Raw genomic sequence first — 15,202 nt, 5'->3', positions numbered from 1 at the left:
CAGACAGTTTGTGAGATGACCCCCAAACTCTGAATTCAAGCCACAGTTCACAGTGAAGACAGTGAAGCATGGTGGTGCAAGCATCATGATATGGGCATGTTTCTCTTACTATGGTGTTGGGCCTATATATTACATACCAGGTATCATGGATCAGTTTGGATATGTCAAAATACTTGAAGAGGTCATGTTGCCTTATGCTGAAGAGGACATGCCCTTGAAATGGTTGTTTCAACAAGACATTGACCCCAAGCACATTAGTAAACAAGCAAAATCTTGGTTCCAAACCAACAAAATTAATGCCTTGCAGATGTGAAGAAATCATGAAAAACTGTGGTTATACAACTAAATACTAGTTTAGTGATTCACGGGGAAAAAAGCAGTTTGAACATAATAGTTTTGAGTTTGTAGCGTCAACAGCAGATGCTACTATTATTGTGAACACCCCCTTTTCTACTTTTTTTACTAATAGCCCAATTTCATAGCCTTAAGAGTGTGCGTATCAAGAATGCTTGGTCATGTTGGATTTGTGAGAATCTACTGAATCTACTGGTACCTTGTTTCCCATGTAACAATAAGAAATATACTCAAAACCTGGATTAATCTTTTTAGTCACATAGCACTACTATTATTCTGAACACTACTGTACACTCACCAGCCACTTTACCAGGTTGGGCCCACTTTTGCCTTCAGAACTGCCTTAATTCTTCGTGGCTTAGATTCAACATGGTGTTGGAAACAGTCCTTGGAGATGCTGGTCCATATTGACATGATGGCATCACCATTCAACCAGCCTGTCCATTTTGACCTCTGACATCAACAAGATGTTTTCAACCATACAACTGCTGCTCACTGGATATCTTCTCTTTTTCGGACCATTCTCTGTAAACCCTAGAGATGGTTGTGCACGAAAATCTCAGTAGATCAACAGATTCTGAAATATGAAATTCTGAAATACTCAGACCAGCCCGTCTGGTACCAACAACCATGCCACGTTCAAAGTCAGTTAAATCCCCTTTCTTCCCCATTGTAACGCTAGGGTTTAACTTCAGTGAGTCGTCTTCACCACGTCTAGATGCCTAAAGCCGTGTTCACACCGGGCGCGACGTGAGCGACAGCAGCGACAGGTTGCCATGTAATCCCTATGGAAGGATGTGCTGTGGCGCCAAGCCAAACAACACGACGCGATGGGCGTGAATGAAGCAATGCAAGTGAAGCGATTTTGAGTGATTGGCACATTTGTGGCATGATATCGCGTTGCGTTGCCCTCCTCCCCAAGTTGAAAAATCTGAACTTTTTCGTCTTGTTGCGCCGCAATGACCAATCAGGGACTGGATATGTAGCGATATGGACATGTCTGAAGTTTGACTGAGTTGGATGTGAACACGTCCTGTCTCTGTTAGCTAGCCTGTGAGGAGTTCTTATGTCCCTTTTGTCCTTTATAGACACAATTATGACAGAATTTGGGGGAAGAGCGAGCAACAGCACCACAGCAGCGACAGCTGTTTTTTTTTTTCATGTGCACACGCGAGCGAATCATCCATGAAGATTACTTTATTAAATACACAGATGTATAATAAAACAAATGGTGACTGGTTTATTAACACAATTATGACAGAGAGTGAGCAGCAGCACCGCAGCAGAGGCAGCGGAAAGTTTTTTTTTTAATTGTTCACTTGTGCGCGCGTGAACAGGACAGGAGGTCCTCAAACTGGGTCCTGCAGAGGCAGAAAAACCGCTGAAAGCGGCCGTCATCCAGACGCGGCCCCTGCATGGCCGATTAGCAATTTGGATTAGCAAACAGTTGAACACGGGTACCTAATAAAGTGGCCAGTGAGTCTATATTCATGTCCGATAGCTCACGTTATCACAAATATTTTGCTGATCAGTATGAACTTCCCCTCTCTCTCGCCTTTTTGGTTGTGGAGATATAGCAGAAGATATGGTTTTTGCACCATGGTTTTGTTGATGTTGACCTTTGTCTGAACCTCCCCAAAAGTGAACTATCTCGAGATACGGTGCATCTAGAAAGTATTCACAGCGCTTCACTTTTTCCACATTTTTTATGTTACAACCTTATTCCAAAATGGATTAATTTTTTTCCCTCAATATTCTACACACAATACCCCATAATGACAATGTGAAAAAAGGGTTTTTTTTGTTTTTGTTTTATTTTTGCAAATTTATAAAAAGAAAAACAAGAAATCACAAAATTGAGCTCAGGTATATCGTGTTTCTACTGATCATCCTTGAGGGTGTTTCTACAACTTAACTGGAGTTCACCTGGCATAAATTCAGTTGATTGGACATGATTTGGAAAGGCACACACCTGTCTACATACAGGGTGGGTCAATAAAATGTTACCACTTTTTGATCGTAGACAAGTTTTTGAAATGAGAACTTATCTGAAAATTTTATTTAACAGACTTGTAAGAGATGCATCAAATTAACATTTGATACCAAAGGTTTCCCACTTTGTCTCTTGTTTTCTGCACAGTTCAATAATTGATGACATGTTCAATCCACACTCCTCTTCTTTGGATTACAGCTGCAACACGCACATTGAAGTTTGTGATGACATTGCCACACATCTCAAGAGGGATTCTCCAAATTTCCTGACGGATGTTGAAAATGTTGAAAATGAAAATGCAAAAGAAATCTGTTATTTTGGAAATTGTACAAATTAAAAAAGTGGTAACATTTTATTGGCCCACCCTGTATAAGGTTCCACAGTTGACAGTGCACGTCAGAGCACAAACCAAGCATGAAGTCAAACGAATTGTCTGTAGACCTCCAAGACAAGATTGTCTCGAGGCACAAATCTGGGGAAGAGTACAGAACCTTTTCTGCTGCTTTTTTGCTGCTACTGTTTGGTGTGAATGCCAGGCGTCATGTTTGGAGGAAACCAGGTACCATCCCTACAGTGAAACATGGTGGTGACAGCATCATTCTGTGGGGATGTTTTTCAGCGGCAGGAACTGGGAGACTAGTCAGGATTGAGGGAAAGATGAATGCAATGAAAACCTGCTCCAGAGCACGTTTGACTTCAGACTAGGGCGACGGTTCATCTTTCAGCAGGACAATGACCCTAAGCACACAGCCAAGACATCAAAGAAGTGGATTCAGGACAACTCTGTGAATGTCCTTGAGTGGCCCAGCCAGAGCCCAGACCTGAATAATTCAAATTTCAATTTATTTTCATTTATATAGCGCCAAATCACAACAGAGTTGCCTCAAAGCGCTTCACACAGGTAAGGTCTAACCTTACCAACCCCCAGAGCAACAGTGGTAAGGAAAAACTCCCTCTGAGGAAGAAACCTCAAGCAGACCAGACTCAAAGGGGTGACCCTCTGCTTGGGCCATGCTACAAACATAAATCATAGAACAATTCAAGGACGAATATACAAGAAATGCTATTGGCGCACAGGGCAGGAGGGTCACCAACACAAATACAACTCCCATCTCTGGATGGAGCTGCACCTTAAACAGAGAGAAAAAAAACAATCAGGCATCTGAAAGACAAAAAATACTGTATAATTTGCCAGCATTAAACAACAAGAAAAACTGAAGAAATACTAAGGTGATCGCCAGCCACTAGCCCTAAACTTCACTAAAAGACCCAGAATTTAGGTAAAGTTGAGGCCGCGGCCTGCTCCAATTACTAATAAATGAATTAAAAGAGTAAAAAGCGTAAAACAAAACTGCACCAGTATGCTAGCCATATGAAAGGGAAAATAAGTGCGTCTTAAGTGGTGTCCAAAAAATGAGGTGGGCTTCATAGATAATTGGCAAAGCTTCTGGGGAAAACCTGGTCTTGTTAGGAGAGACGGCATCCATCCCACTTTGGATGGAGCAGCTCTCATTTCTAGAAATGTGGCCAATTTTATTAAACCCTCCAAACCATGACTATCCAGGGTTGGGACCAGGAAGCAGAGTTGTAGTCTTACACACCTCTCTGCAGCTTCTCTCCCCCTGCCATCCCCCCAAAACCCCATTCCCGTAGAGACGGTGCCTGCTCCCAGACCACCAACAACCAGTAAAAATCTATTTAAGCATAAAAATTCAAAAAGAAAAAATAATATAGCACCTTCAATTGCACCACAGACTAAAACAGTTAAATGTGGTTTATTAAACATTAGGTCTCTCTCTTCTAAGTCCCTGTTAGTAAATGATATAATAATTGATCAACATATTGATTCATTCTGCCTTACAGAAACCTGGTTACAGCAGGATGAATATGTTAGTTTAAATGAGTCAGCACCCCCGAGTCACACTAACTGTCAGAATGCTCATAGCACAGGCCGAGGGGGAAGATTAGCAGCAATCTTCCACTCCAGCTTATTAATTAATCAAAAACCTAGACAGAGCTTTAATTCATTTGAAAGCTTGACTCTTAGTCTTGTCCATCCAAATTGGAAGTCCCAAAAACCAGTTTTATTTGTTATTATCTATCGTCCACCTGGTCGTTACTGTGAGTTTCTCTGTGAATTTTCAGACCTTTTGTCTGACTTAGTGCTTAGCTCAGATAAGATAATTATAGTGGGCGAGTTTAACATCCACATAGATGCTGAGAATGACAGCCTCAACACTGCATTTAATCTATTATTAGACTCAATTAGCTTCGCTCAAAATATAAATGAGTCCACCCACCACTTTAACCATACTTTAGATCTTGTTCTGACTTATGGTATGGAAATTGAAGACCTAACAGTATTCCCTGAAAACCCCCTTCTGTCTGATCATTTCTTAATAACATTTACATTTACTTTAATAGACTACCCAGCAGTGGGGAATAAGTTTCATTACAGTAGAAGTCTTTCGGAAAGCGCTGTAACTAGGTTTAAGGATATGATTCCTTCTTTGTTATGTTCTCCAGTGCCATATACCAATACAGTGCAGAGTAGCTACCTAAACTCTGTGAGTGAGACAGATTATCTCGTCAAGTTTTACATCCTCACTGAGCACAACATTGGATGCTGTAGCTCCTCTGAAAAAGAGAGCCTTAAATCAGAAGTGCCTGACTCCGTGGTATAACTCACAAACTCACAGCTTAAAGCACATAACCCGTAAGTTGGAGAGGAAATGGCGTCTCACTAATTTAGAAGATCTTCACTTAGCCTGGAAAAAGAGTCTGTTGCTCTATAAAAAAGCCCTCTGTAAACCTAGGACATCTTACTACTCATCACTAATTGAAGAAAATAAGAACAACCCCATGTTTCTTTTCAGCACTGTAGCCAGGCTGACAAAAAGTCAGAGCTCTACTGAGCCGAGTATTCCTTTAACTTTAACTAGTAATGACTTCATGACTTTCTTTGCTAATAAAATTTTAACTATTAGAGAAAAAATTACTCATAACCATCCCAAAGACATATCGTTATCTTTGGCTGCTTTCAGTAATGCTGGTATTTGGTTAGACTCTTTCTCTCCGATTGTTCTGTCTGAGTTATTTTCATTAGTTACTTTCTCCAAACCATCAACATGTCTATTAGACCCCATTCCTACCAGGTTGCTCAAGGAAGCCCTACCATTAATTAATGCTTCGATCTTAAATATGATCAATCTATCTTTATTAGTTGGCTATGTACCACAGGCTTTTAAGGTGGCAGTAATTAAACCATTACTTAAAAAGCCATCACTTGACCCAGCTATCTTAGCTAATTATAGACCAATCTCCAGCCTTCCTTTTCTCTCAAAAATTCTTGAAAGGATAGTTGTAAAACAGCTAACTGATCATCTGCAGAGGAATGGTCTATTTGAAGAGTTTCAGTCAGGTTTTAGAATTCATCATAGTACAGAAAGAGCATTAGTGAAGGTTACAAATGATCTTCTTATGGCCTCAGACAGTGGACTCATCTCTGTGCTTGTTCTGTTAGACCTCAGTGCTGCTTTTGATACTGTTGACCATAAAATTCTATTACAGAGATTAGAGCATGCCATAGGTATTAAAGGCACTGCGCTGCGGTGGTTTGAATCATATTTATCTAATAGATTACAATTTGTTCATGTAAATGGGAAGTCTTCTTCACAGACTAAGGTTAATTATGGAGTTCCACAAGGTTCTGTGTTAGGACCAATTTTATTCACTTTATACATGCTTCCCTTAGGCAGTATTATTAGAAAGCATTGCTTAAATTGTCATTGTTATGCAGATGATACCCAGCTTTATCTATCCATAAAGCCAGAGGACACACACCAATTAGTTAAACTGCAGGAATGTCTTACAGACATAAAGACATGGATGACCTCTAATTTCCTGCTTTTAAATTCAGATAAAACTGAAGTTATTGTACTTGGCCCCACAAATCTTAGAAACATGGTGTCTAACCAGATCCTTACTCTGGATGGCATTACCCTGACCTCTAGTAATACTGTGAGAAATCTTGGAGTCATTTTTGATCAGGATATGTCCTTCAATGCGCATATTAAGCAAATATGTAGGAATGCTTTTTGCATTTGCACAATATCTCTAAAATGAGAAAGGTCTTGTCTCAGAGTGATGCTGAAAAACTATTTCATGCATTTATTTCCTCTAGGCTGGACTATTGTAATTCATTATTATCAGGTTGTCCTAAAAGTTCCCTGAAAAGCCTTCGGTTAATTCAAAATGCTGCAGCTAGAGTACTGACGGGGACTAGAAGGAGAGAGCATATTTCACCCATATTGGCCTCTCTTCATTGGCTTCCTGTTAATTCTAGAACAGAATTTAAAATTATTCTTCTTACTTATAAGGTTTTGAATAATCAGGTCCCATCTTATCTTAGGGACTCATAGTACCATATCACCCCAATAGAGCGCTTTGCTCTCAGACTGCAGGCTTACTTGTAGTTCCTAGGGTTTGTAAGAGTAGAATGGGAGGCAGAGCCTTCAGCTTTCAGGCTCCTCTCTTGTGGAACCAGCTCCCAATTCAGATCAGGGAGACAGACACCCTCTCTACTTTTAAGATTAGGCTTAAAACTTTCCTTTTTGCTAAAGCTTATAGTTAGGGCTGGATCAGGTGACCCTGAACCATCCCTTAGTTATGATGCTATAGACTTAGACTGCTGGGGGGTTCCCATGATGCACTGAGTGTTTCTTTCTCTTTTTGCTCTGTATGCACCACTCTGCATTTAAACATTAGTGATTGATCTCTGATCTCTTCCACTGCATGTCTTTTTCCTGATTCTCTCCCCTCAGCCCCAACCAGTCCCAGCAGAAGACTGCCCCTCCCTGAGCCTGGTTCTGCTGGAGGTTTCTTCCTGTTAAAAGGGAGTTTTTCCTTCCCACTGTCGCCAAGCGCTTGCTCACAGGGGGTCGTTTTGACCGTTGGGGTTTTTCTGTAATTATTGTATGGCTTTTGCCTTACAATATAAAGTGCCTTGGGGCAACTGTTTGTTGTGATTTGGCGCTATATAAATAAAATTGATTTGATTTGATCTCCTCTAGATAACCCTCTCAACTTGGGAGAACGTGTCATCATCATAATCGCCCGTTTGTTGTGATTTGGCGCTATATAAAAAAAAAATTGATTGAATTGAATCTTCACTATATTTTGCAGGTGGAAGAAAGCAGTCCTAGTAATAATTCTAATGTGGAGGCCAAAGGACAACGAAGGATCAAAAATTATCCCAAGGTTCCTCACTTTGTCAGTGTGATGTATGACACACGAGCCGAGGCTGAGTGCTAACTGGTCAAATTGGTCAACAAAGTATTTAATTTATTCATAAATATAAATAAATAAATTGTATCAACAAAGTATTGAGCAAAGGGTGTGAATACTTACATACATGTGATTTGTTCGTTTTTGTATTTTTAATACATTTGCAAAAAAAATCTGTTTTTTTCATGTTGTCATTATGGGGTGCTGTGAGTAAAATTTTGATGGAAAAAATTTCCACATTATAAAATGTGGAAAAAGTGGAGCACTGTCAATATTGTCTGGATACACCGTATCTTCCCAAGTCATATTCCCACAAGTTTGGTGAAAATCCATCCAGTATTTTTGAGTTATCTTGTTAAACCACTTACCGTCACTTACAGTCACAAGAGCTCAAAGTGCAGATTGTCAGGATTCATTTCAGGGTATTTCATCCCACTTGTGAAACATGGTGAAACTACAGTATTTTCTGGGTGAAGTCTTACACATATGTGGGCAAACGTGACTAAGTTTTGTCATAAACTGCTTAAAGATTGGAACTCACAGACATCACCAGATGATGGCATTTCCCACACCATGCAAATCTTCAGTACCTACTTGTTCTTGGGGCCCTTTAACAAGAGACATCATGTTCAATTTCATTCAGATCGTGACTAACTCTGCCTTTGCAGAACATTCCGTTTCTAAGCCTTAAAACCACCCTGGGTTGCTTTTTGTAGAATGCTTCTTGTCATTGTCTGTCTGCACTATAAAATGCATTTAATTTGGTGACGTCTGTCTGCTCCAGTGTGTTCTTGATCTGCCCACTTGTGAAGGTCTGTTTTTTTCTTTCGTTTTCATGCAATGAACGCATCCATCATCGACTTCCAGGGCTTCTGGTCTTTACTACATCATAGTTAATTTGGGTGTGTTTTTATTGTATTTGTTTGGTTTTTTTTGGTGAATGTTTCAGCAACAGTAAAATCTCTTAGGACATTAGATCGCCAGTCGCCAGCATTGGAGACCAAATGCATCTCTTGGCATCAACTGGAGACCTTTTATCTGTTGATGTGCAAATAAAATGGAGGCGGAAAAAAAAATATCTGGCAAATAAACAGCCGAGCATCCGAACACCCACTTACCTTTGGACCCGTAAAAGAGGTGCTGTATCCAAAGACTGGTGGATTCTCAACACCTTATTGTCAATTTGGAGGTAAATACCCTCAAATTAAAGACATAATTCACCTCAAACTCATGTTGCTGCTAGTCACTTTAGGCTGTAGACTGAAACTCAATAAAGCTCTAATATTTTACTTTCCAGGATCGTGGAACTACATTTTCTTTATTATTTTTCTTCAATGCCTCAGGACTGTCCAACTCTGCAATTGTCCTGAATTAAGACCAAGATCCAATGACTTCCTGGACTCGGCCATCTGATGCGTACCTGTATGTGGCGAAAGTGACGTTCATGTGTCTGGATCCTCAGAAACCCCCTGAGAAGAGATTATGCAGTCATGAGGTCCTTGGCACTGCCAATACATTTGAAAGAGAACCAAGTTCCATGTCTTTAAGGTTCTGGTGCTTCCAATCTCACTGTGTAGTTCTGTGACTTGGATGCTAACCAGTGACTTAAGGCAGTGAGACTGGATGTCTTTGGTACTAGGGGACTTCAGAGGATCCTTGGGTTGGCACTTATATGGTGAGGGAGCTTGTTAAATTTTAACCGTCACTGAGTCTCAGGACGTCATGTTTTCACCAGTGTGTGTCCATTTGTACGCAAATTCAAAGAATTTTAACAAAGTTTGGTGAGCAGACAGAAAATGCTGCTGGAACTAAGTGGTCTGGAATATATTCTGGAACCGAGATCCAGACATACATTTGGCACATAGCAACATTTAACTCCAAAAGGTTGTGAGAGGATGTTGATTTGGGATATATTTTAGTTATATTTGGATCCAGAAGGCGTTTTAAGCGATATGTGGCCTTGGTGGGGGTATGCAGTCTCTGAATGCCTTCTAGATTCTTATTCATTTTCTGCCCCTTATATAGGTTCAGGTCATGGTGGCAGCTCATCTTATGCTTCCCTATCCTCAGCCAAGACCTGTAACTCTACCCAGGGGATCCAGAAGTGTTCCCAAGCCAGCTGGAAAATATTCAGTTAAGTGTGACGTAACGCATCATGTGATTTTCAACTTCCGGGTCCAAACAAAAAAAAAATGCGCGTTTTGTCAGCTGTCTGTGGTCGTTGGTCGTCTGCATCAGCTGAGCTTCTTTCGAAGCTAAGACCTCACAGGCAGAGTTCCAGGATGTGTGATCCAGTCAATAGGTCAGAAACATCACTGGAGCTGTCGTTTTATAGATTCCCAGCCGATGACAAACAGAAGTGGCTAAAACTGATCAGGTAGGCCCCTACCCTGGCCTTTTTGTTTTGATTTTTGACGCTGTAGCGGCTGTACCAGCCATTTATGAAATTAATCTCATCAATTTACATAAGTGTTTTGTTTGGACCTGGAAACAGATTTATCATGTGATGCATTACATCAGAGCTTAACAGTCCCTTAATCCCTCCAGTGTGTCCTGGTCTTCCTCCCAGTTGGGCGTGCCTGGAACACCTCCCTAGGGAGATGACTTGAGGGGGTGGGGGGCATCCTCACCAGATGCCTGAACCATCTCAGCTGTCTCCTGTCAAGTGGCAGCTCCACTCAAACTTCCTCACGGATTGTTGAGCTTCTCAATCTGTACCGGAGTGTAAGCCCACATACCCGAAGGAGGAATCTCATTTCCACCGTGAGTATCCATGACCTTATTCTTTTGGTCATTACCCAAAGCTCATGACCATAGGTGAGGATAGGAACTTAAACCAACTGGTAAATTGAGAGTCTCACCTTCTAGCTCAGTAGCTTTATTCAGCACGATGGTCCAGTAGTGTCCGTAAAACATCAGGTACCGTCCCAATCTATCAATCTCATGCTCCAACTTACCCCTACCCCTGAACAAGACCCCAAGACACTTAAATGCCTCCACTCAGGGCCGATTCTCGTGTCACACTCCACCAACAGAACCACATCATCTGCAAAAAGCAGGAAAACAACTCTGAGGTCACCAAACTGGCCACTCGCCAGTCCCCAACTGATCCTTGAAATCCCGTCCATGAACATTGCGAACAGGATTGATGAAAAGAGGTTTCTTATAAAACTGATTTTTAAAAATCAATAAAACCCCCAAAACTTACTGAAGATTTTTATTTACATTTTATACTTTTACAAAAACAACTTTTTTCTTTTTTTTTTTAATAACAACAGGACTGCAAAGCCGGAACACTAGCAAAGATTCAGAACAACCAAAAACTCTATAATACAGAGTGGTCTTGTCAGTTTTTAAAACAGCCAACTGTAGAATACAATCCAGTTAAACACTCAAACACCACAAACATCAGGTCTCCTTATAATGTGCAGGTTGCATTATTATCTGGGACATTTTGTACAGTTTGTCCAAACTAGTTTAAATACAGTATCAAAGACACAAAATACAAATTCTCTCTCAAAGCATGTTGTAATCAATTTGCCTACAGTATAAAGAATATGCAACATAGTAGAGTGTATTATATTATATGTATATACACTGCAGACAGTCACAACGTGAAGACGACCCCCCCCTCCCCCCACACGCCCAACCTAGGCTCTTCTATTCACATTTAATATCCAAATATGTCATCAAACAGCAACCATAATACAAAAGTCACCAAAAATATATATATGTCATTATATTAACAGCTACTGTGGGGTTTTTTTTTTTATTTTTTCTTCCAATTTAAATAAACTGTGTGGACAGTTGGACATACACAACACCAAAGTGAGAAGGCAGAGAAATTAATATCTTAAACATTGCACGTAAAGCGGTAACATACAGGAGAAAAGGAGGGCATGCGGAACAACAGATCAAAGCTACACGCGATGAATTTGAAAAACTCAAGACATGCGCTCCACTTCACACAGCTATATGAACAACATGCAGCTTTTCAAAAAAAACAAAACAAAAAACAAACAAACAAAAAAAACAACAAAACCTAACAACAACAAAAAACAAACGGCTGAACAGAAGCATTTGTCCGATACTGAAACCTCGATACACAGATTACGTGGGGTCCTCATCTATTTTATTCACCTTCAGTCACATTTGAATAAAACAAAATGATACATTCTATTTTTTTGTCATTATTATTATTATTATTACTACGATTCACCATTCCAAAGACAAAATATTGACTTTTAAAACAACACCTGTCCATTTATTGCACAACCATTGGTTCACAAAAATATTTCGGGCACTTTTGCGTTTCAACAAACAGCAGCATTTCATTATTTAAAAAAAGTCGTTAGAACATAAAAGAGATGAAAAAAGTACGACATACAAATGGAGAATAGAAAACGTCGCTCAGTCGCTGACATTGTGCAACTCGAGTTAATAGGTCCATTCGCTAAGGCTAGACTCTGAAATGCACAACACCAGACAGTGTTTTTAAAATGTCGTGGACCGCTTAGAATGATTATCTCTTCTATTTTATTTATTTATTTATTTAAATGTGCAATTATTGATTGCCATGGCAAATTCCCAATGAGATCGAGAACATTTGGTCCGAGAGGAAAAATACTCGATTTGTACCCAGATAAGAAGGGTTAAATGGCACAACTTTGATAAAATGGCACCGGGTGACTCAGGATGCCCTCGTCACAGTAATATTCATCATTTACAATCAAACATCTTCATGAGGTCACACATCCTGCTGCCATAATCCTCAACGGTGGCCGTTTGCAGGGACGCACCTATCGTTATCAGCACCGATACTGCCCGATTACGAGAAATGACCTTAAAAAAAAAAAAAAAAAAAAAAAAAAACTGTTGCCATCTCAGCACGCAAGACTTTATATTACTGTGTTTTTTCAGAGTACAAGTCAGAGTTTTTGAATTAGTTCAGGATGTTCTGCCACTTATATACGTGTTCCTTAGTTTTAATAATATTAACGGTTTATAGATGGCTTTCCGAGGATTCAGCACTAAACAACATAAACCCCAATAATAAAAGAATTAATGCAATAATAAAAATTCACAACAATGCACAAAAATCTCAAACAGATGAAAAAAAAAATGGTGCGACTTATACTCTGGAAAATATCCCAATTTGACATATGAACTTTTCAACAGGAATTAACTGATATTTTTAGTCAAACACCATTGACGCCAAAATCACCTACGCAGCCTTTAAAAGGTTTTATTATGATACGTTTACTCAGTCAAAGTCAACTGGTGTTAAGTTTTTGGGTGCCAAAATCACATAATTCAATCAGAACAAGAAAATTACTGAAATGTCAAAACAGCAGCAGCAGTTCTAATTACACAGGTGAGCCCCGTTAACTCACGCACCCGTAACTTGCGATTTGGCTTTACTCGTGGTTACGTTGTGGACCCCAGAAATTTAGACTACCTCTATTCATCAATTTTGATTGGACTGTTTTTGGGAGGGATCGTCAGTGCGGATGATTTCTTCTTCCTCCTCCGGCTGCTGCAGGTCAGCGATGAGAACTTCGTCAGTGCGGATGATTCCTGATGATTCGCAGTTTTTGGATGCGATTTTTTGTCAGGAATTTTCCGCACAGATTCATCCACCCTGTCTTCAAGTTAAGCTGATTGTAAGGTTTTTGTTTGTTTTTTTTGCTCAACTTAACTCGTGGTTTCAGATAACTCATGGTCCGATTTTGTGTACCCCAACTGGTGCAAGTTAACGGGGCTCACCTGTATATACAGGTATTTTTATAATAGAGTCACATTTTTAAGCCATTAGTGTCCAAAAAGACTGCATAGCAACAGTGACCTTAGTCATATCCCAATAAGCCTGTTTTCATTTCTAATGTTGGTGTTTTGGGGAGGCTCAGCGATCGTAACCTGCATCTATCAGAACCCAAACTTTCTGAGCTGAATATGCAGTTTGTAATAAGGTTAGAGGTGCAAACTCTGTGGACCCACTCAGACTTCATTAATCCTATGCTTGCTTTGCTCACAGCAGGGAATAAATTTAAAATAGTTTGCAGTGTTAACCCTGCATTAGTGTAACTAACTCTGACCAGTGTTGCTGTTTTAACTATTGTGACTTGCTTAAACCTTCAGGATATCAACATAAGTACGCACTTTAAAAAAAAAAAAAAGTTTTAGAAAACCAACACCCAACAGCAAATTATTGGATTGATTTAGTATTTGCCAAGAGAGGATGTGCACTGATGTCACAGCTAGAGGATCTGCACAGTAATGGCCACCAAACGCCACGTAGCTTGGTGTCCTTATTGGACACGAGGTTGTTGCTAATGACCCAACCGGCTAATGATAAAGTATCAGAGGTTCCAATCATCAAGAATTTAAATAAAAACAGAAATCCTGCAACAACACACGAATCACAACAGATTCACACAATTTATCAAATGTTGCAGATTAAGAACAATTTATTGCACATTTCCGTCCTTCCTGGGGAAACCAACACGCTGAAGCGTGGCACCACATTCGCTCTTTGTGGAAAGATGGTTCATCTACTTTGTCAAATGTAGCAGATTAACTTTTGTACCGGTTCAGACTTAAAGCTCAAATCAGTCGAACTCAAACTAATTTTAACGTGTAGGTTTCTAGTTACCAGCGTGGTTGAGATCAACACGGTAAACGTCACATTAGCACAATTCCATGTTTATATCATTTCAGAGTGAAACCAATAATACTTAAAAAAAAAAATATGACTAATTTAAGAGGAACATGGTACAGATTGTGAATGTGAGGTAGAAGAGTTTTATTTTTCATTTAAACCTGCGCCGACGCAGGAATTGCTCAATTATTTGGCTGCATCCCAATTCAGGGTCTGCATATTTCTAAGGTCTCTGCCCCATAAAAGTCTTCAGGATTCAGACACAGCAGAGGTCAGATAAATAGTCTCACCCACAGAGCATTTTGGCATTGCATCATTAGCTTTTTCCGCCCCTGCCCCATCAACACTGACAGCTAAACGCAACAAGCTGACACGGTGGACGTCGCCTGCAGTCTAGCAGTCATTTTTCTCAATACTTACACTTATAAACATTACTTAGAATTGTACATATGGAGCCCAGATTTCTATTTATTTTTTTTTAAAGGGGGGATTTTCACAATGACTCACGGGATTGTCTGGGCTGCAGAGGAGGCGACTGTTGTATCTTTTGTTTTAGGGGGGCAAGAAGGCTGCATACATAGGCCACATCCCAAGGAGCCTTTGAAATGAGAGTGCTGAGTCGTGCCACTTTTCACGTATGCAGCTGACAAATGCAGCTGCTAAACAGGGACATGACCCAGCTACCCCTGCACCCCCCCGCATGGTCCATACGTACTCAATATCTTAACAAAGACTTTGTGCATCAAGGTAAAACTCCGTGCACAAGGTCACCTCACCAAGTCCTCGGACAAGATCAACGTGAGGGGGAAATCGACATTTCACTTAAACACTTCAAGATATTATGCATTATCCAAAATACTCCAAATGATAGATGACCGAAACAACCCCCAGGAAGGCAAGTGATCACCAAA

The sequence above is a fragment of the Thalassophryne amazonica genome, chromosome 4 (assembly GCF_902500255.1).
Source record: "Thalassophryne amazonica chromosome 4, fThaAma1.1, whole genome shotgun sequence".
Lineage (NCBI taxonomy): Eukaryota > Metazoa > Chordata > Actinopteri > Batrachoidiformes > Batrachoididae > Thalassophryne > Thalassophryne amazonica.
Note: the sequence above shows the minus strand (reverse complement) of the source record.